At 41.4% G+C, this 22146-nt stretch overlaps 1 protein-coding gene and 1 long non-coding RNA gene across 2 annotated transcripts in view; both read right to left on the bottom strand.

Moving 5' to 3' along the window:
* LIMCH1 (LIM and calponin homology domains 1) overlaps positions 1–22146 on the bottom strand; it is a 359519-nt gene that overhangs the window by 154305 nt on the left and 183068 nt on the right.
* On the bottom strand, positions 13167–21485 carry LOC110262081. Its single transcript, XR_002346618.1, has 2 exons — positions 20802–21485; positions 13167–19213 (listed from the first exon to the last, which is right to left on the bottom strand). It is a non-coding gene; the product is annotated as an uncharacterized LOC110262081 (long non-coding RNA).

Raw genomic sequence — 22146 nt, 5'->3', positions numbered from 1 at the left:
GAATTTCATGCAGGAAGGCTACCTTTAGAGTAAACAGGTTATTCAAAGAGTTCTATTAACCTAACTGGATGATCAAACAGAATACTTTGCCTTATTTAGGGACGGTTTCCTGGAAAAAGTGGCTCCTACGGCAGACCTTGCAGTATGTGAGTGATGTAATTTTATCTCTTAGAAACCTGATGTCTTAGATTCAAGGTCACTCCCTCAACTGCCTGACCCAATGGGTAATTCCCCAGTCTATTCCCACCAAGGTCACATACACGAGGGAAACTGCAAGACAAGGGGGAAAGCACTCAGAATTTGGGAGATAGAATTCAAAGGCATAGGCATTCAAATCCCATTTCAGCTGATATTTTACACAAAAATAAATGCAAAATGGATTAAAGATCTAAATGTTAGACCAGATACTATAAAACTCCTAGAGGAGAACGTAGGCAGAACACTCTTTGACATAAATCACAGTAGTGGTTTTTGTGACCTGCCTCCTAGAGTAATAAAAATAAAAACAAAAATAAACAAATAGAACCTAATTAAACTTAGAAGCTTTGCACAGCAAAGGAAACCATAAACAAAATGAAAAGACAACCCAGAGAGTGGGGGAAAAATCTTCGTGAAGACCAACAAGAGATTCATCTCCAAAACATACAAACATCTCCAAAAGCTTTATATCAAAAAAAAAAACAAGAAACTCGATTAAAATTTGGTTGTGACGATTGTTGTACACCTATAAATGTTATTTATAAATAAATTGTTGTACACCTATAAATGTAATAAAATTCATTATGTAATTTTAAAAAATGGTCAGAAGACCTAAATAGACATTTCTCCAAAGAAGACAGACAGATGGCCAAAAAAGCTCATGAAAAGATGCTCATGTCACTAATTATTAGAGAAATGCAAATCAAAACTACAATGAGGTATCAGATCACCCCAGTCAGAATAGCCATCATCAAAAAATCTACAAATAATAAATGCTGGAGAGGGTGTGGAGAAAAGGGAACCCTTTTACACTGTTGGTGGGAATGTACGTTGGTGCAATCACTATGAAGAACAGTATGGAGCTTCCTTAAAAAACTAAATATAGACTACCATACGATCCAGTAATCCCACTCCTGGGCATATATCTGGAGAAAACCACAATTTGAAAAGATAAACGCACTCCAGTGTTCATTACAGCACTATTTACAACAGCTAAGACATGGAAGCCACCTAAATGTCCATCAACATAGGACTGGATAAATACGAAGTGGTACATATATACAATGGAATATTACTCGGTCATAAAAAGCATGAAATAATGCCTTTTGCTGCAAGGTAGATGGACCTAGAAATGATCATCCTAAATGAAGGAAGTCAGAGAAAGACAAATAGCAGAGTTTCCGTCATGGTGCAGCGGAGGTGAATCCAATTAGGAATCATGAGGTTTCAGGTTCGATCCCTGGCCTCACTCAGTGGGTTAAGGATCTGGTGTTGCTGTGAGCTGTGGTGTAGGTCGAAGATGTGGCTTGGATCTGGCATTGCTGTGGCTCTGGTATAGGCTGGCAGCAACAGTTCCGACTGCACCCCAGGCCTGGGAACCTCCATGTTCCGTGAGTGCGGCCCCCCCCAAAAAAAAAAACAGATACACACATGCAAAAGACAAATAAAAAGACAAATATCACATGAGATCACTAAGATGTGGAATCTAATAAAAATGATACAATAGAACTTACAAAACAGAAACAGACTCAAAAATTCTGAAACCAACTTATGTTTACCAAAGGGGAAACATGGGGGGTGGGATAAATTAGGGGTTAGGACTGATATGTACACACTACTATACATAAAATAGACAAGTAACAAGGACCTACTATATAACAGGGAAATGACTCAATACTGTAATAACCTATACAGAAAAAGAATCTGAAAAGGAATGGATATATGTAAATGTATAACTGATTTACTTTGCTGTACACCTGAAATGAACACTACTGTGTAAGTCAACTATATTTCAATAAATTTTATTTAAAAAGTGCTCGCTAATATTTTTGACTAGCTGGTAGCAGAGTTAATGATTTTAAAAACAGACCCAGGGGAGTTCCCATCACGGCTCAGTGGAAACAAATCTGACCAGCATCCCTAAGGACGCAGGTTCGATCCCTGGCCTCGATCAGTGGGTTAAGGATCCAGCGTTGCTGTGGCTGTGGTGTAGGCCGGCAGCTGTAGCTCCAATTAGACCTCTAACCTGGGAACCCAATATGCCAAAGGTGTGGCCCTGAAAAAAAAAAAGACAAACAAAAATAATAAAAATAGACCCAGGGATTTTAATACTGGCTGTTACCTTTGCATATTATGATATTTTCCCAACGACTGTACCACTAACTTCCTTTTTCCAGATCTTTGCTCAAGCATCACCTTGTCAAGAAGCCCTATACTGACCATCCACTCACTCTATTTCACAGGACAACTTATAGCCATTCCTCTCAACATTTTAATTTATTTATTTACTTATTTTTTAATTTTTTAAAATTAAAGTATAGTTGATTTACCGTGTTGTGCCAATTTCTGCTCTACAGCAAAGTGATCCAGTCATACATACATACATATTTTTTCTCATCATGTTCTATTCCAAGACCTCTCAACATTTTATGATCACCTAACATATGCTCTAATTTTTTTATTTATTATTTTTAGTAGTAGTACTATGTTTTCCAAGTAGCACATAAGCTCGTCAAGGGCAGGGCTTTTGTCTGTTTTGCCTATGACACATTCTCCGGGCTTAGTGGCTTCTTGATATTTGTTGAATGAGTGAAAGAAAAGCCTTGCTTAGATTCATTCTGCATCTGAATACTGGGTTGGTTGAAGGAGAGTAATGCTTCCTCACAGCCCTTACAGATCAGCTTTGGAGTCGGGGCAACAGTGAGGACCCGGCTAGCTGGGCGCCCAGAACCACTGGAAGGCATTTAACTGGCCCCAGCACACCCGGCAGCGTGAGCAACAGAAAGCCCCTCGGAGACAGGCTTATGTATTCACGGCACGTTCCCTTGCCTAAAACGCTTCACACATTATGCCCATCAAGCGGCACAAGGGAACGATGTTTGAAATTTCCCTGAAAACAGTAGGAAACTCTTGTTAAATCAACATCACCAAGAGTGTGATGTCGATCAAGTTCACAATGTTCAACAGAAACCTGCTTTTTGAAATTTGTGATCAGCTCCACATCCGCTAACTATTCATGCCTTGTTCAAGCCGATGTGTCAACATCTCACCAAAATATCACTCAAATGGCAATGACTGGAATTTTAATCAACCACAGGAGCTCTCGAATAGATGGGAGACACTTTCCTAGCAAAAAGATGCTACACAGTTAATGCTGCCTTTTCATTCCGACTATGTAATCTTCAGCCTCTACCCTACGCTGCTGTATTTACAGCATAAATCCCACAGGAGCAGGACCATGGCAATATCTTGTTCCCTGCACAGCGCCTGGCACCTCGGAGACACATGAGAAATATGCACTGAATGAATCATCTTAGTTAATTGAATACATATTTCATCAAGACCCTTAACAAAACCCAACTGACACAGTCCAGGACTAAAGATACTGTCCAGCAGGACGGATGAGACTTGGCAGCAGCATATATGGACAAAGGTCTGAGAGGTTTTGTTTTTCTCAAGCCTGACCTGAGATGAGGGCCAACTGGGCGACTCATCTGCTACATAAGCTCATTCCATTTTAGCCCGAATTAACAATTAACAGAAGCAGTGAATCTGGAGGATAAGAAAGAATAACTCTCTGTGTTTTCAACTGGTCAAACCATACCTGGAAGAGAGCTGTCCAGTGCGGGTGCATATTTTAAGAAAAATTCTGACATCATGATGGGTAGTCCAGGAACTAAGTCTCAGAGGAAAGAGGAGGAAATGCAGAGCATGAGGACACGCCTCGCATCGCCAACGGGAACAAGAAAGACTTGGGAGCAGCGCTGGATTACCTCCATCACCTCGGCTGGCAGCCGGGCCACCCCCTCACCTGCGAGAGGACCCCACCAACCTCAGCTGACCCACCAAGCTGGCCACCCCAGATATGTGAGCCACAAACACTTGTTTTACACCCCCTGGGGGGTTTTGTGATTGTTTGTTGTTACATGGCTTCATTGCAACAACAGCCAACTGATACAGAGAGAAACAGTGGAAGGTCTGTCCTATGTAAGAGGAAGAAAATAGGTCTGTTTCCTAGGAAGATGAGAACAGAAGAGTTGATTTAAATCCTTAGTGGCCCTAAAGAAGAAAATATTGGGGCTTAGAAACTCAGAGCTTTCTAGGAGTTCCCACTGTGGCTCAGCAGATTAAGAACCTGACTCGTATCTATGACAATGCGAGTTCAATTCCTGGCCTCGATCGGTGAGTTAAGGATCTGGCATGGCCACAAACTGTAGCTATGACTTGGATCCAGTATTGCTGTGGCTGTGGTATAGGACAGCAGCTGCAGCTGCAATTCAACCCCTAGCCTAGGAACTTCCACATGCCACAGTTGCAGCCCTTAAAGAAAAACAAAACAAAATAAAACAAAAAAAACACTCAGAAGAGTTCCTGTCGTGGCTCAGCAGAAACAAATCTGACTAGCATCCATGAGGATGCAGGTTTGATCCCTGGCCTCCATCAGTGGGTTAAGGATCCAGCATTGCCATGAGCTGTGGTGTAGGTTGCAGACGCGGTTCAGATCCTGCGTTGCTGTGTCTCCGGCGTAGGCCAGCCACTACAGCTCTGATTCGACCCCTAGCCTGGGAACCTCCATATGCCACAGGTGTGGCCCTAGAAATACAAAAACAAACAAACAAAGGAACTACTCAGAGCTTTCTAAGGATTAGAGTCATCCAGCAAAAGAATGGGCTTTACTGACTTCAAGCTTGGAACCCAGCAAAGCTAACCACCCCATCACAGTTTCACCAGGCTCAGGCCCCTGGATTGGGCCTGCCCTGGCTTAATAGTATAAGAGCTTGAGAACTCACTTAGGTCAGGGACCACATCTATTTTGTTTTTTCATCCTTACCCATTCAGATAATAGAACAGGATCCAGCAGAGAGTAGGCGTTCAATAATTACATGTTAAATCAAAAATGAATTGAAGATGGCAAAACTGGTCTCCAGTCTCTCAGTCCAAGAGGGTAAATTGTTGAAACTCAGTCTAAAAGGCACACAGATCTAACCTCATATTTAGAAAAATATTTAGAGAAATATTTAGAAAAGTTATTTTCTAAGCTCCTAAGAAAAGGAACAGGGGTAATAAAGAACAGGTTGAGGAGAAGTAGGAGTGCGGTAATTTGAATATTTTATGGCACAAAACTCCAAAATATTCATGTTTATTACTTTTATGAATTAGTGAAAAGCAGCCTAAGGGAATGAGAAGCAAGAAACAAAGAAAAGGCACTGATTCCAAGAGAACAAAAGTTGGTAAAGACTTGGAAAGTAAGGTGATGGTAATTATAAATATATTCAGCCTTACGCCCATGATTCCAGCTTTCCAGAACATTCTTCCTCTCAGATGGATCCTGCTGCAACGCCATGTTTTAAAGGTCGCTGCATAAGGATATAAGGGATGAACCACACAGAGAGAACCGTGGCCAGAAGGACACCTCTTCTTTCAGACTCTCCACATAGCACATGGAAGGCACTTTCTCCACCATAACAGGAGTCAGCAAACTTTTTACCAAAGATGCATATTTTAGGCTTGGGGGGGGGCCATATGCATTCACAGATATTATATAAACGAACGAGCATGGCTGTATTCCAGTATCACTTTATTTACAGACACGGAAATTAGAATTTTACTTAATTTTCACGGGTTAGAAAATAGCATTATTCTTTAAACTTTTTGCAACCACTTAAAGACACAAAAACATTCTATTTGCAGCTTGCAGGCCCTGATAAAAAGGCAGCAGGCTGGTTTGGGCAGACAGGCCACAGTCTGCCGAGCCCTCTTCCATTTGAGCCTTCCAATTTTACCTCATATTTGTGTCCTTCTACTGGCCAACGCTGGCCACACAGACTGTCCCTGGAAGAGCCTCAGGAGTGATCATTTTGGTCTGATAAGAGTAACATTTAATTTCATGATTCTGCATGAAGAAAAGCAGATATTACTAGGGTTACTTTGTCCCAAGGGTCTCCTTTAGGAAAATTCAAGGATCAAGCACTGTTTTGCATGGTCTCTAATGAGCTTGGCAATGTAAGGTAAAGCTCTTACAGATACTCATGAGTCCAAGTTCAGCTGAACTCATGAACCTGGCAGACAGTGCTGGAGAGATAAAAGACAACACCCCCCCCCCCAAGGTCATTTACATTCTTATCTAATTGTACAATAACCTATCAATGACTTAAATATTTGCTTCCCATCTTGAACTGTGTCAATTTCCTCTCATGGAGGTGGAAAGATAGAAGAAACACCCTGAGCGTTTGAAATAAAAGAGTCTCCTATAGAAAGACGTATACAAGGAATTTCATCTTCTAAAACTAGATGTTAAGATTAGACTTTTTCCTCAAAATAAATTAATATGACTCTGTTTCATGGCAGTGAAAACCTTAATAATTAATCATGTTTTCTTTTTTACTGCGGCTGCCAGGACAGAGTCAAGTTTGTGCCCCAATTATAGAAATTAAATAAGATATTTATTCTTTAGTTATACTGATATTGTCCATAAACAAAGCTTTTATTTTCCCCCAATGATATCTTTATTTTTCCTCAGGGACAGAATGAACCATGTTAGCAATACACTCATATCAAGATAAGCCAAAATGAAGCAATACACTCATGAAGATAAGTCAAATGAAGCATTTATTTCAAATATCCTCCTGTTTTTCAACATAGCCTTCCACTTCTCCATATGTTTCTGTTCTTCATCTGGCTGCTGGTTTTTTGTTGCCATGGCACTTAATATTTATACAAACAATAAAAAGCATAGTAACAGTCCCAGCCCACTTCCTGTCAACTCCTAGTTAGAATTTCAGATCAAGTGTGTGTGATTGATTCCAACCCGATGCACCCAGAGATGGTGGGATGAGAAAGCCTTGAGCCATTTACTCCAGGTCATTTAGAAAGTTAAAACACTTACTTTTTTTAATGCTGAGGAGAGTAAACTGAGATAAGGGTATCTAATTATTTTTCCTTATTGAGTCAGTCAACAGGCATTAATTGAGCTCCTACTACATGTCAGACATACAATAAAAATGAATCAATTAGAAGAGTTCCCTGGTAGCCTGGAGGTTAAGGATCTGGCATTGTCACTGCTGTGGTGAGGGTTCGATCTGCATGCCATGCGCCTAGCCAAAAAATTTAATCAATTAGATTCTGTATCAAATTTTGGGTCTCACCCTCCTATAAAGAGGAAATAGATGTTTAAGCAGCAGAGCGAAGAACTGGGGATGTGAGGAATCAGAGCTGCACCGAGAATGCTGGGGGTGAGGCCCGCCATCTCTAGCAGTGTGGGTACATGGTGAGGCATTATTAAATCAGACAGCATTTTTTGGAATACAGACACATCAGCTAGAAACTAGGTTACTTGGTCATATCTTAATAAAAAGACTGAATTTGCAAATGAACATATGGATTACAAAGTGACTTGCATCTTACTCTTTAAGTAAATCTGGTCTCTCCTGTGCTTAAAAGCTTCCATCTTAAACGCTTTAAAAAAACGTTCTTCTTTTAAAAATGTATCTTAACTTAGCTTCTCACTATTCACAAAGGCACCTGTGAGAGCAGTAGAAATCCACTTGGGCCATGGGATGTGGTGGTTAAGAACCAGGCTTGGGGTTGAATCCCAATCTAGCTAGCTAGCTAACTAGCTGGGTTACTTTGTCTAACTATCGAGGTTACTTTGGGCAAATGTTTAACCTCCTTGTGTTTAGTTTCTTTGTTCACAAAATGAGGGTACAATTCTATCCTCCCTTGTGTTGTCATAGGAAGGAAAAGGGGAAAAAATTAAGTGCTTAGGAATACTGTATAATAAAATGATAAAGGGCAAGGGTATGACAGCAGACTCCTGGATTCAAATTCCAGCTTGATCCTTCATTTACCTTGAGTGCACACCTACCATCCCTGTGTCTCGGATTCCTCACTTACATTGTCTTTTTTTTTGTCCTTTTTAGGGCCACACCCGCGGCATACGGAGATTCCCAGGCTAGGGGTCCAATCGGAGCTGCTGCTGCCAGCCTACACCACAGCCACAGCAACGCCAGATCCTGAGCTGTGTCTTCGACCTACACCACAGCTCACGGCTTGATCCTTAACCCGCTGAGTGAGGCCAGGGATCGAACCTGCAACCTCATGGTTCCTAGTCAGATTCGTTTCTGCTGCACCACAACGGGAACTCCTCACCTTCCTCACTTATAAAAGGAAGATACTAGTTGTATCCACCTTGTTGGGTTCCTATGGAAGCAAATAATAGATGTAAAGAGCTTAGCATAAAATGATCACTCAATTAATGTTAATTTATTAATGCCTGTCATACTGTAGACACTAAATAAGTGGTAGTTAAGATGAACAGTCTGAAAAAGATGCTTGACATCACTAATCATCAGGGAAATGCAAATCTAAACCACAGTGAGCTATCGCCTCATACCTGCCAGACTAGCTGTCATCAAAAAGACAACAAATATCAAGTGTTGGTGAGGATGTGGAGAAAAGGAAACTCTGGCGCATTTTTGGTGGAATTGTAAACTGGTGCAGCCACTATGGAAAACACTACGGCACTGCCTCAAAAAAAAAAAAAAAATGAAACTAGAACTCCCATGTGACTTTTTGGGTATTTAGCCAAAGAAAATGAAATATTAACTTGAAAAGATATGTGCACCCCAAGGTATGAAAATAACCTGTGTCCATCAACAGATGAATGGATAAAGCAAATGCAGTATATGTACATCATGGAATATTACTCAGCCATGAAAAGAGTGGAATCTTGCTTTTTATGACAACATGGATGGACCTTGAGGTGTTTCTGCTAAGTGAAATAGGTCAGACAAAGACAAACACCATATGATCTCACTTATATGTGGAATTTTTTTAAAAAAGCTCACAGGTACAGAGAACAGGTTGTTTGTTGCAAAAGCAGGAGGTGATGGGTGGGTAAAATGGGTGGAGCGGGTCAAAAGGTTCAACTTCTAGTAATAAAAAAAAGTAAGTCATGGGAATGCCATGTACAACATTGTGACTATAGCTAATAATACTCCGTGGCATATTTGAAAGTTGTAAGAGAGTAGATATTAAAACTTACCAGAAAAAAAAGTTCTATAACTATGTGTGGTGATGGATGTTAACTAGACTTATTGTGCTGATCATTTTGCAATATATACAAATATCAAATCATTGTGTTGTACACCTGAGACTAATACTAATATAATGTTGTGTGTTAATTATACCTCAACTACAACAAGATAAAATAGAAATGAAATAAGCCAAAAAAAAAACAAATAAAAAAACCCGGTATGGGACAAAATGTGAAGGGAGAGGGACCATAAATCTTCACAGGCAGAAAAGTCTTAGGAATAATTCTGTCCTATCCTTCATCTGACAGATGGGAACACCCAGGACTAAAGCAACAGTAAGCCCCCCTGCTTTGGGGGCAGAGCCTGGACTGCCACCATGTCTTTGCCACCAGTCCAAAGTTCTTGACCTGAAATCACATGATACATTTAGTCTTCCTGCCTCAGGGATCAGGAGATTGTAATGGAAACCAGTTTTTCATGTCTATACTCCAAATGGAAAAAAAAACTGGATAAGGATTTAGGGGGTAGAGGAAAGTGAGAGCAGCCATTGGCAAAGGGACAAAATTGAATACTATTCCTCAATATGGGCTCTATCTGTAAGGCATCAAGATGCAATTTTTGGTGAAACTGGCCAAGGGTTTATAGATTAAAAGTATAACCATGAGAAATAAGAATGGCTTTGGGGAATTACAGACTGATAAGTTACACTTTTGGATAGGGCTAGCTGATGAAGTCATTAATCACATAAACAAAACAGCCTGGATTTTCAAATAAGGCAATTTACTAAGAGACTAAAGAGATTAATTTAGTAAGGTATTTGGTGGTAGAGGGCAAAAAGGTTCTGTTGAATGAATTTCTCTTTAACAGGTATTTTCAAAATTGAGTTGAGTCATGTCGCAATCATTGCTAAAATACTTTAAAAGAAGAAACAATTCAGAGCATTTAGTTCAACACTGTCGCTTTACAATGACGAATTAGAAACAGAACAAGTGGGCTTGCTCAAAGTGACTTGGTTAGTTTAGTTTCAGATCCCCATGGATGGGTTTACGGCTTAAAATATGAGCTTCAAAGAGTAGAAATAAACAGAAGTATATCAACCTCATTGCAGAAGTCTCCATCTCATTCATTCAGAGCTTATAAGATGCCAGACAAGACACCAAGTGGACCCATAAAATTTTATTCCTCACAAATCAATGCATTAGGTACTATCATTATGCCAACTTATAGATGAGAGAGTAGATGTTTCAGGAAGGATGTGAGTGACTTTAGCACTTGTATCAGCACCATTACTGTCAATATCTTTTTCTGAGCATGAACCACCCACCAAGCAAACATTCTAATTTCACTTACAGAAGCTCATTTAATCTTTGTAACCGTCTTATGAGGTCAGTACTACAGTTAATCTGCATTTTACAGATGAGAAAGCTGAAGCTTAGAAAAGGTTACAGTCATACTGAATGAAGTAAGTCAGAAAGAAAAAGACCAATACCGTATGATATCACTTATATCTGGAATCTAATATAAGGCACAAATGAACCTTTCCACAGAAAAGAAAACCATGGACTTGCAGAATAGACTTGTGGTTGACCAAGGGGGAGTGGGGGGGAGTAGGGTGGTTGGGGAGCTTGGGGTTAATAGATACAAACTGTTGTCTTTGGAATGGATTAGCCATGAGATCCTGCTGTGTAGCACTGGGAACTATGTCTAGTCACTTATGATGGAGCAGGATAATGTATGAAAATAGAATGTGTACATGTATGTGTAACTGGGTCACCATGCTGTACAGTAGAAAAAAAATTGTATTGGGGAAATAACTATTAAAAAAATAATGATAAAAAAAAAGGTTAAATAAGTGGGCCAAGGTCACCTAGCTGGAAAGTGGCCAAACCAGGAGACAAATCTGGGCCTCTATAACATCTTCCAAAATAATAGGGTTGGAATTCCCATCGTGGCTCAGTGGTTAACGAACCTGATTAATGTCCATGAGGACTTGGGATTGATCCCTGGCCTCGTTCAGTGGGTCAAGGATCCGGCATTGCCATGAGCTGTGGTGTAGGTCTCAGATGCAGCTTGGATCTGGTGTTGCTGTGGCTGTGGCCAAAGGCTACAGCTCCAATTTGACCCCTAGCCTGGGAACCTCTATATGACACAGGTGCAGCCCCGAAAAAAAGACAAGGAGAAAAAAAAAAGAAGAAGAAGAAGAAGAATAGGGTTGACACTACATTGTAAATCAACTGTACTTCAATAAAATTTAATTTTAAAAAAGAAGAAAAACAGGCTTGGTGGTTGCCAGAGGCAAGGGGTGGAAGGTGAGGTGAAATGAGAGAACGGGGTCAAAAGGTACAAATTTCCAGCTCTAAGAAAAATAAGTCATGGGGACATAATTTAGAGTATGGTGACATACAGTTAACACAGTGTGGTGTATTTGGAATTTGCTAAGAGAGGAGATCTTCAAAGTTCTCACCACGAGAAAAAAATTGTAACTATGATGGATGTCACCTAGTCTTATCTGGTGATCATTTTGCAATTACTCAAATATTGAGTTGTTTTGCTGTACACTGGAAACTAACATAATGTTATATGGCAATTACCTCCAAAAATTTAAAAAGGATCATAGGAAGGAGAAAGTACGAAGAAAAAAAATCCATTTGCAAATCTTTGACTCCTCCACTATTAGAGACCCAAGCCGACAAGGAAGCATAAATACGGTGAAGACCTTAAGGAATTCCTCCAGATGGGGGAGGGGAAACCCTTGGCATCTCTGAGGCTAAGAGAACACACTGATGAGTAGAGGAAGAATGGGGGCTGCCCCAGGAGAGGGATTTTTGCTCCAATTATACCAAAGCTCACTACTCTTTCAGTGCCCTCATCCATCACCAGGGGAAGCAACCTGTCCATTGCCTGGAATGCCATGCTAAGTGGAACAGTAAATTGGGCATGGAAAGAGCATGCTGAAAGTGCCTGAAAGACTCATGAGGAAAGGAACTGAGTGAAGTGTTAGGGGAGGGGAGGAAGCATGAAGAAAGTTGAGAAATAAAAATCGACACGTTGATTTCATCCCATGGTCAGGCAAGGGTAACAGAACAACCTAAACAAGGTCTCCCAGAGATTTTTTTTATCTAAAAAAAATAGAATGATGACGGGGGACTGCTTTCTCTTCCACATAGGGGCAGTCATCTTTGCATTGATACCACTGAATCACCAAGTGTCTTCACAGAAATCTACTGACAAAGTCTGGAAATCTTGGTGAATGAGTAAAAAGGTAAGCCAAGTAGGAATCATTTCTTATTTTTTTGTAAAGCATTCAGCCCATTGTTAATACTTCATCTTGGCAAATATAACCAACATAACATAATTTCTAGCTAAATTATGGCCAGAAAAATTAAAATGCCAAATAAGTATGAAATGAAATGGATATTCTTGACTGAATGCAGTATTTTGTCTTCCGACTGCTTAAATACATAAACTCTGTGTTTACCTAACTTTTTGAAAAGTCAAACCTGTGATTTTTAAATTAACATTTTTCTGGTCAAGCATAAGAGGCTATCACTCACTCATTGATTGATTAAATAACCATTTAATAAAATGCATTGTAGCCTCAATACCATTCAACGCAAATTGCAACAATTTCTTTTCAGGAATAGGGGTGAATAAAGGAGACTTTGAAGGAAGCTGGGGACGGCAAGTCAAAGCCATCAGTCAAGGTCAATGTTAAGCTTAGAGCCAGATGACATGGTAGCTACCCAATCTCTCTTGCTATAATTTTCTTAGCAAAACTCTTTGTTTTCCATTCCTGATGCTTGCCCCTCACTTTCCACAGCAACTCTCCTCTCATACTGACAAACAGGAAAAAACCACTCAAGTTAGTTCTTACATAATGGTTTGTTTGTTTTTTTTTTTTCTTATTTTCTTTCTCTTTTTTTTTTCCTTTTCTTTCTTTTTTTTTTTTTTTTTTTTTTTTTTCTTTTTGGTGGGAGACCCAGGACTCAAAGGGCCTTGATGCTTTTTTATCAATTCCACTAAAAGTCAAGGGCAGGAAATAAAAATATTTTTCTCTTCCAACACAAATACAATGCCCCTTTGTGAAGCTGCTAAGAAGCTAGAAATAGCAAATCTGGGAAAATTTTCAGGTGAGAGATATGCATCAAAATATTTCTCTCTGCTAAAAATATCTCTAAGTCGGTCTCAGCATTCCAATTCACATCATGCTGCAATTCAAGATGATGAGCAAAATCAGTTTCTCCCTTAGACAGGCAGTGCCTCTGAGGTTACACAAAAGAGTCATGTAGCCTGTCCTTTGATGCTGAAGTCCCATTTGGCATTGTCACTTGAGAGCAGTTGTTATCACGATAGAAGCAAGAGAGACAGAAGAGGCAAGAGAGACCAATTCAAATTACTGCATGTTCATTACCTGGTGCCTGGAGTTTAGATCAAGGATCCCAGAGATAACTTCTGCAAGTTGGGGAGTCCTACAAAATTGAACCCATGACAGCAAAGTTTGCAGGGTCCTTCCCAGCTGCCCCAGCACAGATAAACGAGGCTCCCCACCGATAAACGAAGCATCCCCATCCTAATGGCAGAAGGGCTCATCTAGCATCCAGAATCAAACCTGGTGACAAGAGATGTGTGTGGTCCAGGGTAGACGCCAACTTTTAGCCCCACAGCCATGGAGACACATGAGAAAATGTAAAAAGACCTTTCCTTGGGGAGCAAGGTGAATGCAGTGTAATAACCAGATGAGCCCCGGGCACCTAGCAGCTCCTGAGTTCCTCTCGCCTTGGGGGCTTCACCCTGCCACCCTCAGGGACAGTGCTGACGCACCCCTCATCAGGAGCAGAAAGCAGATGACAGCTAAGTTTTCTTCAAGTCCTGCCAAGAAAAACACTGCAAGGTTAAGATCACAAAAGCCTTCAAATATCTTGCTACTGAGGTTCCTTTTTAAAACGCTCAGTATACACACACACACAGAGAAGAAAATTCACATTCAGTCAAAGGGTTCAAGAATGTTGACGATCTCACAAGGAGTCGCCATGTTCTTAAACCCTTTCAACAGCTCTATTTGTTCTCAAAAGGGTCGTAGATTTATGTAATAGCTGTTTATCTTTCAGCTGGTCCACTGCAAGCCAAAGACTAACAGAAAGCATCCAGCATAATCACAGGTTTGGAGCTGAAGAGGCTGGAGGGTTGATGATGGGGAGTCAGAAGGGCAGCACCAAGAGTTCATCGTGTTGCTTGTGGCGGGAAAGTGTGTCCGTGGGTGAAAAGAGGGCATTTCAGATAAAAATGCAGAAGTAAACATCCAGAGAAAGAATATTTCCACGGCAGTCCTGTCGACATGCCCCCTAAATCTGTCCCCCGCGCAAAAGAAAAACAACAACTAGGTTCTGTGAAATGATGGAGTGAACATTCACCTAAGATACAGTAACATCTTTCTACCAAGTGATAAAAACCCATCACAAAATAAATATGCACTGCATGCTCTCTGTGAAACTATGACACAGACACACCTTCGTTTTTATCAGAAACCTGACCAAGACGTCAGGACCCTGGCTTGAAACACTTCTCTGGGGTTCAGGGGTCTGCCAGGAGACCTGAGACCTGGAGAGGAGAAGAGAATTGGGACAGAGCTCCTTCACATAGCATACAATTAATTGTGCTCACACAGGACAAAGGAGGACCACAAGAATACATTCCAATCCACGGGAGAGTATGCGAGCCTTGATCCCAAGGCGCAAAGAAAAGAAAGAAATTTTCAATTGGGGAATAGATATTAAACCTAGCCTGTTGTCTTACTTGAGTAAACTTCCTGAAAAATTCAACCTTCTTAAATATGAGTTCTTGTAGAGGCAAAATTACTACCTACGCAGTAATGCAAAGAGGTCCCTAATACCACACTCAAACTGATTTCATGTTATTTTGTTTTATAGTTAAACCTATAAAAATAGGTTAACATATTTCTATTAAAGTACATGAAATGTATATTTATAGTAAAAACTCATTATCTTTAGCTGAGTTAGACATTCAGTGCCTTGAAGGACACCCCGTTGTTTGAGAGGCAAGCACCCCTCATTGGGGAAGGACATGCTGAATTAGAAAGAATCCCTGAATCTCTTAGACACAGTTCCATGTCTTGCCCTCTCCCTCACAGATCACAAACTTTTTGAATTAGCTTTCTTTGAACCAGCAGGTTATTGACCAAAAAAGATAGGCCGGTTAATTATTTCTTAAAAGTCAACTGATCCTTTGACCATTACGTACAGTATTCGGTTTTGCCATCATCAAAACATACTAATTCTTTAGCAATAGTGTGAGGAATATTTTATAATTTATTTAGTCATTATTTTCAATGTGTTGAAGCTCATTCATATAAATACACTCTAGAAAGTTTCTCTCTCTTACTGTTAATAACTGCATGGATGAAAGATTCTCATCTACTTTGAGAGAATCTTGACATCAGGTTTGCTCACAGTATAACAGAAGGTAAACTGCTATATCCTATTGTTCTTGGATCGGAGGATTTCTGGATGCAGCTGAAATACCAAGACGTCAGTAAACAGTATAAATATCTTGTTCTATGGCAATGAAACAACAGGGAAGATAGGTCAATGTCAGGAAATAGGTAGTATGGGAGATTTAAGGGCCAAAAAAAAAAAAAGAGAGAGAGAGAGAGACACACACACACACACAGAGAAAATCGGGAAACAAAGGGATGCTTAGTTGCTGGTCAATCAGACTTTTCTTTCTTTTCTTTTTTCTTTTTTTTAGCATACCCGTGGAACATGGAAGTTCCCAGGCCAGAGATAGAATCTCAGCCAGAGCCATGACCCACGCCACAGTTGCAGCAATGCTGGATCCTTAACCCACTGCACTGGGCCAGGGATTGAACTGGCAACACCACAGAGACAAACCAGATCCTTAACCCACTGTGTTACAGTGGGAAGGCCTCTTTTTTCTTTCTTTCTTTCTGTCTGTGTCTTTTTTTTTTTTTTTTTAAACAGGTCTACTTAAATCTACTTTTCTCTTAGGACTTTTTTTCATACAAACGTTTACTGCTTAATGCACGTATTTAAATGTTTTAACCAACTACCATGGTTGAATAGTTTGAGAGTAAAAACCTCCTACCATTAGAACCTTCTCAGGAAAAAAAAAAAATATATATATATATATATATACACATATATTTATACCTATAGAATATATCCATACATATCCATATTCACTTGCATCCAAGAATTTACTAAACTCATTCTATTCCTAAAAGCAAAATGTAGCAGCAGCAGCAGCAGCAACCGGAATAAAATCAATAAATCGAGAACTTGAAGCTTGGTTAGTTGTGCTGGAAATGAACAATTGAAATAGAAATGAGGACGATGAAATGAGATTCTTTCCAGCAGATTTAGGACTAGAGTGATAATCCCAGGATGTGTAATTAGAGGAGAGGAAACTCAGTCAGAACTTCACTCCATCACAGAGCAGCCAAGTAGAAGCCAGCAAACACAGACCAGTTCCCAACCGCTGCTCACACCACAGTATGGCTGGGGCAGCTCCAGGAAGCGCAGGGAAACCTCAGGGAGTTTTCAAGTTGTATCCTTTATGGTATTTTCAGGGACCCAGCCAACAACAGCCAGGGGGCTGTTTACCAAAGTCATACTCCGGCACCACCCACAGAAAGGCTTGTATAAATCACTGCCAAAGCTTACATGGGAATCAAACAGAAGGATCTGAATTCAGCCATGTGAAACATGCCCCAGTCATTTCGTAAGCTCGGTTTCTTCACAGGCGGCTGTTGTGGAAGAAATGACTGCTTCCAGAAAACAGAGACCCCAGGAATGAACCCCGCCACATGGATGAAAGTAGAGGGAAAAGTTACTAATTATCCCATTCCACAGTTCACACTGATGACTGACTTAGTCTGGGCTCTAAGGCATCTAAGGTTAACACTGCCCCTCAAAAACAGATAGGGCAAGGGGAGTGAATAGTATATGGGGCAGATTTCAGATGCTGTCTTTCTCCAAAGTAAAAAAAAAAAAGAAAAGGATTCACCAAATTAAAATATCAACATTCTACCAGACCAGCAAAACCATATAGAGACCAGTTGTTCACACACATCCTTGTGTTTCCAAGAGAGGGGAAGTTCCCGGTTCTAAGAAAGACCTCACAGAAGCCCACCTGCCATGGCAGTTCCAGAGGCTGAAAAGAGAAGATGACCTTGACAAAATCCAGCTGTCTTCACTCTACACTCTCAAAGCTGGGTCTTCAGCGCTTGTGACTCCTACTTCCCATCATCGTACCTGCTCTGGCTCTATCATTCTTTTACTGCTTACCTGCAATCCTCTATGTTTCAGAGGCTGATTAGGCACATCTCTGCTTTGGCTCTCCCTCCAATTTCAATCCAATGCCCATGCCATATATCTCTCACTACCTTTAAGTGACCGTAGAGCTGGGCTCTGTGCGCCCCTCCATACACACACAACTCTCTCTCTATTTCCTAACCCCCACTCACTGCTCAGAGCTAAGTGGAAAGCATCATTCTTTTACGTCTACTCAACATACCATTTTAATAGAGAAAAAGAAACACAGCAGCTGGGTTCATTGAGTCAATAAATTCATCATGCCCAACAGAGTCCAGACTGCAGCATCCACTAAGGCAAAGACTGCCACTGTTAGGTTCAACATTCAATACCCAATATTTCATTGAGTACCTGGCACAGAGTAGGAGTTCCATAATTATTTGTTGAGAGATGGGAAATAATCTTTTTTTCCTCTAAATTCCATTTTAGTTTTTTATTCTCAAAATGTTTTCTCTACTGAACAAACGAAGGTTTGCAAATCATTGGAATCATGGGTTAAGGGAAGGAGCCAAAAAGGTAGGGTCAAAATCTCAAAAGCTCCCAAATTCATTACAATAACCAATCCTCCTCCACTACCTCTTCATGCTTTTTCCTCTCTTCATATCTTGAACCACATTCTAGGGAAATTTCTAGGCCCTTTACCCATAGTAACTAATTTGCTCCTCATGAAAACCATATCAGGGAGTTACCATACTATTCCCATTTTATAGACAAGGAAACCAAGGCCTCAAATGATAGAACAACCACCCAAGAAGCACACAGCTAAGAAGTGGCAAGTCCAGGAATTGAATTTAGGCCGTGGGACTCCAGAATGCCAGCTCCTACTGAACACACTTCATTGCTTCCTGAAGGACAGCTATTAAGAGGGCTGAGGGATTTCCCACTGTGGCTCAGTGGAAACAAACCCGAATGGTATCCAAGAAGATGTGGGTTCGATCCCTGGCATCACTCCGTAGGTTAAGGTTCTGGTGTTGCTGTGGTGTAGGTCAGTGGCTGCAGCTCTGATTTGACCCCAAGCTTGGGAACATCCATATGCCAAAAAAAAAAAGGCTAACTGAGGGCTATGAGGAATGGTTTCCTGGCCATTTAGTCAGTAAAATATGTATTGAATGCCTACTATGTGCCAGATGCCAAAAAAATACCCTTGACAGCCATGAACACTATTCATAAATAGTCAAGATTCCTTTGCTTTTCTAGTTCTTATTTGCCGTATCTCCCAAACAGTAAGAATCTGCTGGTGCAGAATCTTCTAGAAAAGGAAATTGAGTAAGCATTGGCTCTTTTTCCTTATCTCTGTCTTTTCTTCTTCTTCTTCTTCTTATTATTATTATTAAAGTATAGTTGATTTTCCATGTTGTGCCAATTTCTGCTGTATAGCAAAGGGACCCAGTCATACACATTCATATAATCCTGTTCTTCTGTCTTCTAAACCTTCTTCTTGAAAACAATCACCCATCTTCCAGCATTACATGGAAGTCTAGCAAGAGTCAGTGGGACCGTGCAGCAGCCTGGAGTGGCAGAGGGAGTGATCTAAGCGGACACAGGGAAATGAATAAAATGGTATTTCTGCTCTACTAGGAAATGGAGTGTATTGGCAACTTTTCCAAGGCTTGGTTAACAGTCCAGAAGCTGAAAAGGAACGGATATATGTTCGTGTAGAAGTGATGTGCTTTGCTGTACCCCTGAAACACAACGTTCTAAGTCAACTATATGTCAGTAAAATGTATTTTTAAAAAAAGAAAAAGGTAAACCCCACTGAGGGTGTTGGATTCTTGCCCCTTCTTCCCACCCTTGGAAAGGGCTTCTAGGAGAGAAGAGTAGGGGTCACCCAATCGCCCTCTGTACACGTGACACAAAAGGCAGGTGAGGGGAGTGGCACGTGGCCCCCTCTCCCCTCCTCACCCCACCCCAGCGGCATTCCTGAAGGAAAAGGTGCAGCCTCTGTGTGATGTGACCTTCACCTCGCTCAGCACCCACCCCTGCAGGGCCAAACGATCCCCTTCTCCTAGAGGCGCTGAATCAGCCCCGCTGGGACCAACCCGAAGAGAAGCCTCAGACTCCCGAGACTTTTGGTCTATTCAGCACCATGAAGGAAATAGCAGTCGTACTGTGAGGGAATAAAAATGAGGAGTTGGCTGAATAAAGGTGATAAAAATAGATTTTCCGACTCCACGGAGATGAATCATTTTGCCATGGGGATTCGCCAGGCTCTGTTGCAGCTTCGCTTGCGACCCAGCCTCATAAATTCGACCAAGGAAAATTTCCTTCCCCTAGACGACCGGTGCCATGAAGCGTTTAGCAATCGGACAGTTCTGACAGGGTTTTATTAAAGAGTGCTCCAGAAATAACTTCTATTCCTTCCCTAGCCTGCAGTAAATATTGACTTTGAAGGGAGCAGAGTGGGCGAGCCTGGGTCGCGCAGCCCTTGACCCCCAGACTTGCTGCCCCCGCCCCTCAATTTTCTCCTCGACTCTTCTCCTCCTCATTTTAAGAAATGGAGATTTTTAGAAAGCAGAGGAGGGTGTGGAAAGGAGCAGAATGTGGGGGGGGAGGGTGGGCTCAGGTGAAACAACACAGGTCAGTTGGCACATTTTCTCCAGAACACCACGTGCTGTCGAGGAATAAACCTTGAAGATGGAGCAGAGCTGCTTCTAATTCACAAATAAAGACAAATCCTCGTTCTTTTGACTAGTGTGTCTTCCATGACACAGCCCCAAAGAAAAAACAAGGCTTTCCTTAGAGCATTCAAAAAAGGGCTTAATTAGGAGTTCCCGTCCTGGCTCAGTGGTTAACGAATCCGACTAGGAACCACGATGTTGCAGGTTCAATCCCTGGTTAGTGGGTTAAGGATCCAGCGTTGCTGTGCGCTGTGGTGTAGGTCGCAGACGCGGCTTGGATGTGTAGACTGGCAGCTGTAGCTTCAATTAGACCCCTAGCCTGGGAACCTCCATATGTCATGGGTGCGGCCCTAGAAAAGACAAAAAGACCAAAAAAAAAAAAAAAAAAAAAAAAGCTTAATTAAAAGCAACAGGTGGTAAAAATATCAGGGGACAAGGTAACCTCCATAGGAAAGTCATTCTGGTATCATTTTAGCTATACCATAAGTGTGTAAAAAGAAACTTTAAAAAAACCCCAAGTGATAAAATCTAAATAGCTTCCTTCCTTCACTCTCAGATACCCGTCATCACGCATTTTTTTCATAATGGATTTTACTTACCCCTCCATGGCCTCATATTCCACATAAAACTCCAGCATCCCCACACTTGCAGGGGTGGGGCATCTCTGCCGCAGGGCCCCACCAGTCAGCCCCGACACAGCCCAAGAGCCCTCATAGCCCCTTTCCAGAAACAGCCCTCAGCACAGCACACCCAGCTCTGCCCCGAGCAGGCTGCAGCAGCCGAAATGCTGATGCAGTGAAAGAGAACTAACTGGAAGACAGCGTGATTGCCACACCTATTAGGGAGGGAGGCTGGGCAGTCTGTCCCCACTGAGGAAGGGGGACAGAAGGCCCAGGAGGTTCAGCTGTCCAGGGCGACGCTGCACGAGAAACTGGAGACAGCTGCTGCTATGGAGTTGGCATCCAAGGCTATCAGGAAACCCGGAACTGGCATAGGACCCAGCGGGACCGGAGGGAGGAGCGTTCAAGTCCCAGCTCTGGAAGAAAGAAGCCTCGGGACCTCAGGCAAGTCACTGTCCTCTGAGTCTCAGTTTCCTCGTTTGTAAAACAATGGCGTTTCAGAAATAAATCCCTAAAGAGCTCCGAGTTCTGGAATTGTAAGGCCATCAGGATAATCATGAATATGATAAATAAGAAGCACAGCAACAATTTGTTGAAAGCAGAGTATGTACCATCCACCCTATGAGGCAATTTTTTTTTTTTTTTTTTTTTTTTTTTTTTACGGCCGCACCTACGGCCATATGGAGGTTCCCAGGCTAGGGGTCAAATCAGAGCTGCAGCTGTCAGCCTACACCACAGCCACAGCAATGTCAGATCCGAGCCGCATCTGCAACCTACACCACAGCTCCCAGCAATTCCAGATCCTTAACCCACTGATCGAGGCCAGGGATTGAACCCGAAACTTCATGGATGCTAGTCAGGTTTGTTACCACCAGGCACAACGGGAACTCCCCTATGAGGCATTTTAAACATATCATCTCATTTAATCCCACATGAGATGTATCAACCCCATTTTATAGATGAGGAAACTGGTGAACTCACTCCATGGTTCCCCATGAAAATAAAGGATCATCATAGCCAGTCAGGGTTTTGAATTTAAATGGAAGCATTTAATCTTTGTGCCTGAAATTGAGATGACATCTGAGGATGGAATTTCTGTACTGGTGGGTGATGAATGTGTTTACAATCCTGTGCTGGTAGAATCCTGAGGTACTAATATTTATGGTTATGGCCGTTCTTGCTACTGCAAAACCCATTTCCCACCTGTTGTTTTTTATTAAACCTCCCTAAAGGACATGAAATATTTCTTTGTGCAGATTCTAGAAACGGGGGATCATGAAATATGTGAGCAGAAACCTCATGTGTGGATTTACGGTTTGGAATT

This window comes from Sus scrofa, chromosome 8, assembly GCF_000003025.6.
Source record: "Sus scrofa isolate TJ Tabasco breed Duroc chromosome 8, Sscrofa11.1, whole genome shotgun sequence".
Taxonomy (NCBI): domain Eukaryota; kingdom Metazoa; phylum Chordata; class Mammalia; order Artiodactyla; family Suidae; genus Sus; species Sus scrofa.
Note: the sequence above shows the minus strand (reverse complement) of the source record. Positions and strands in the feature narration are given on the sequence as shown.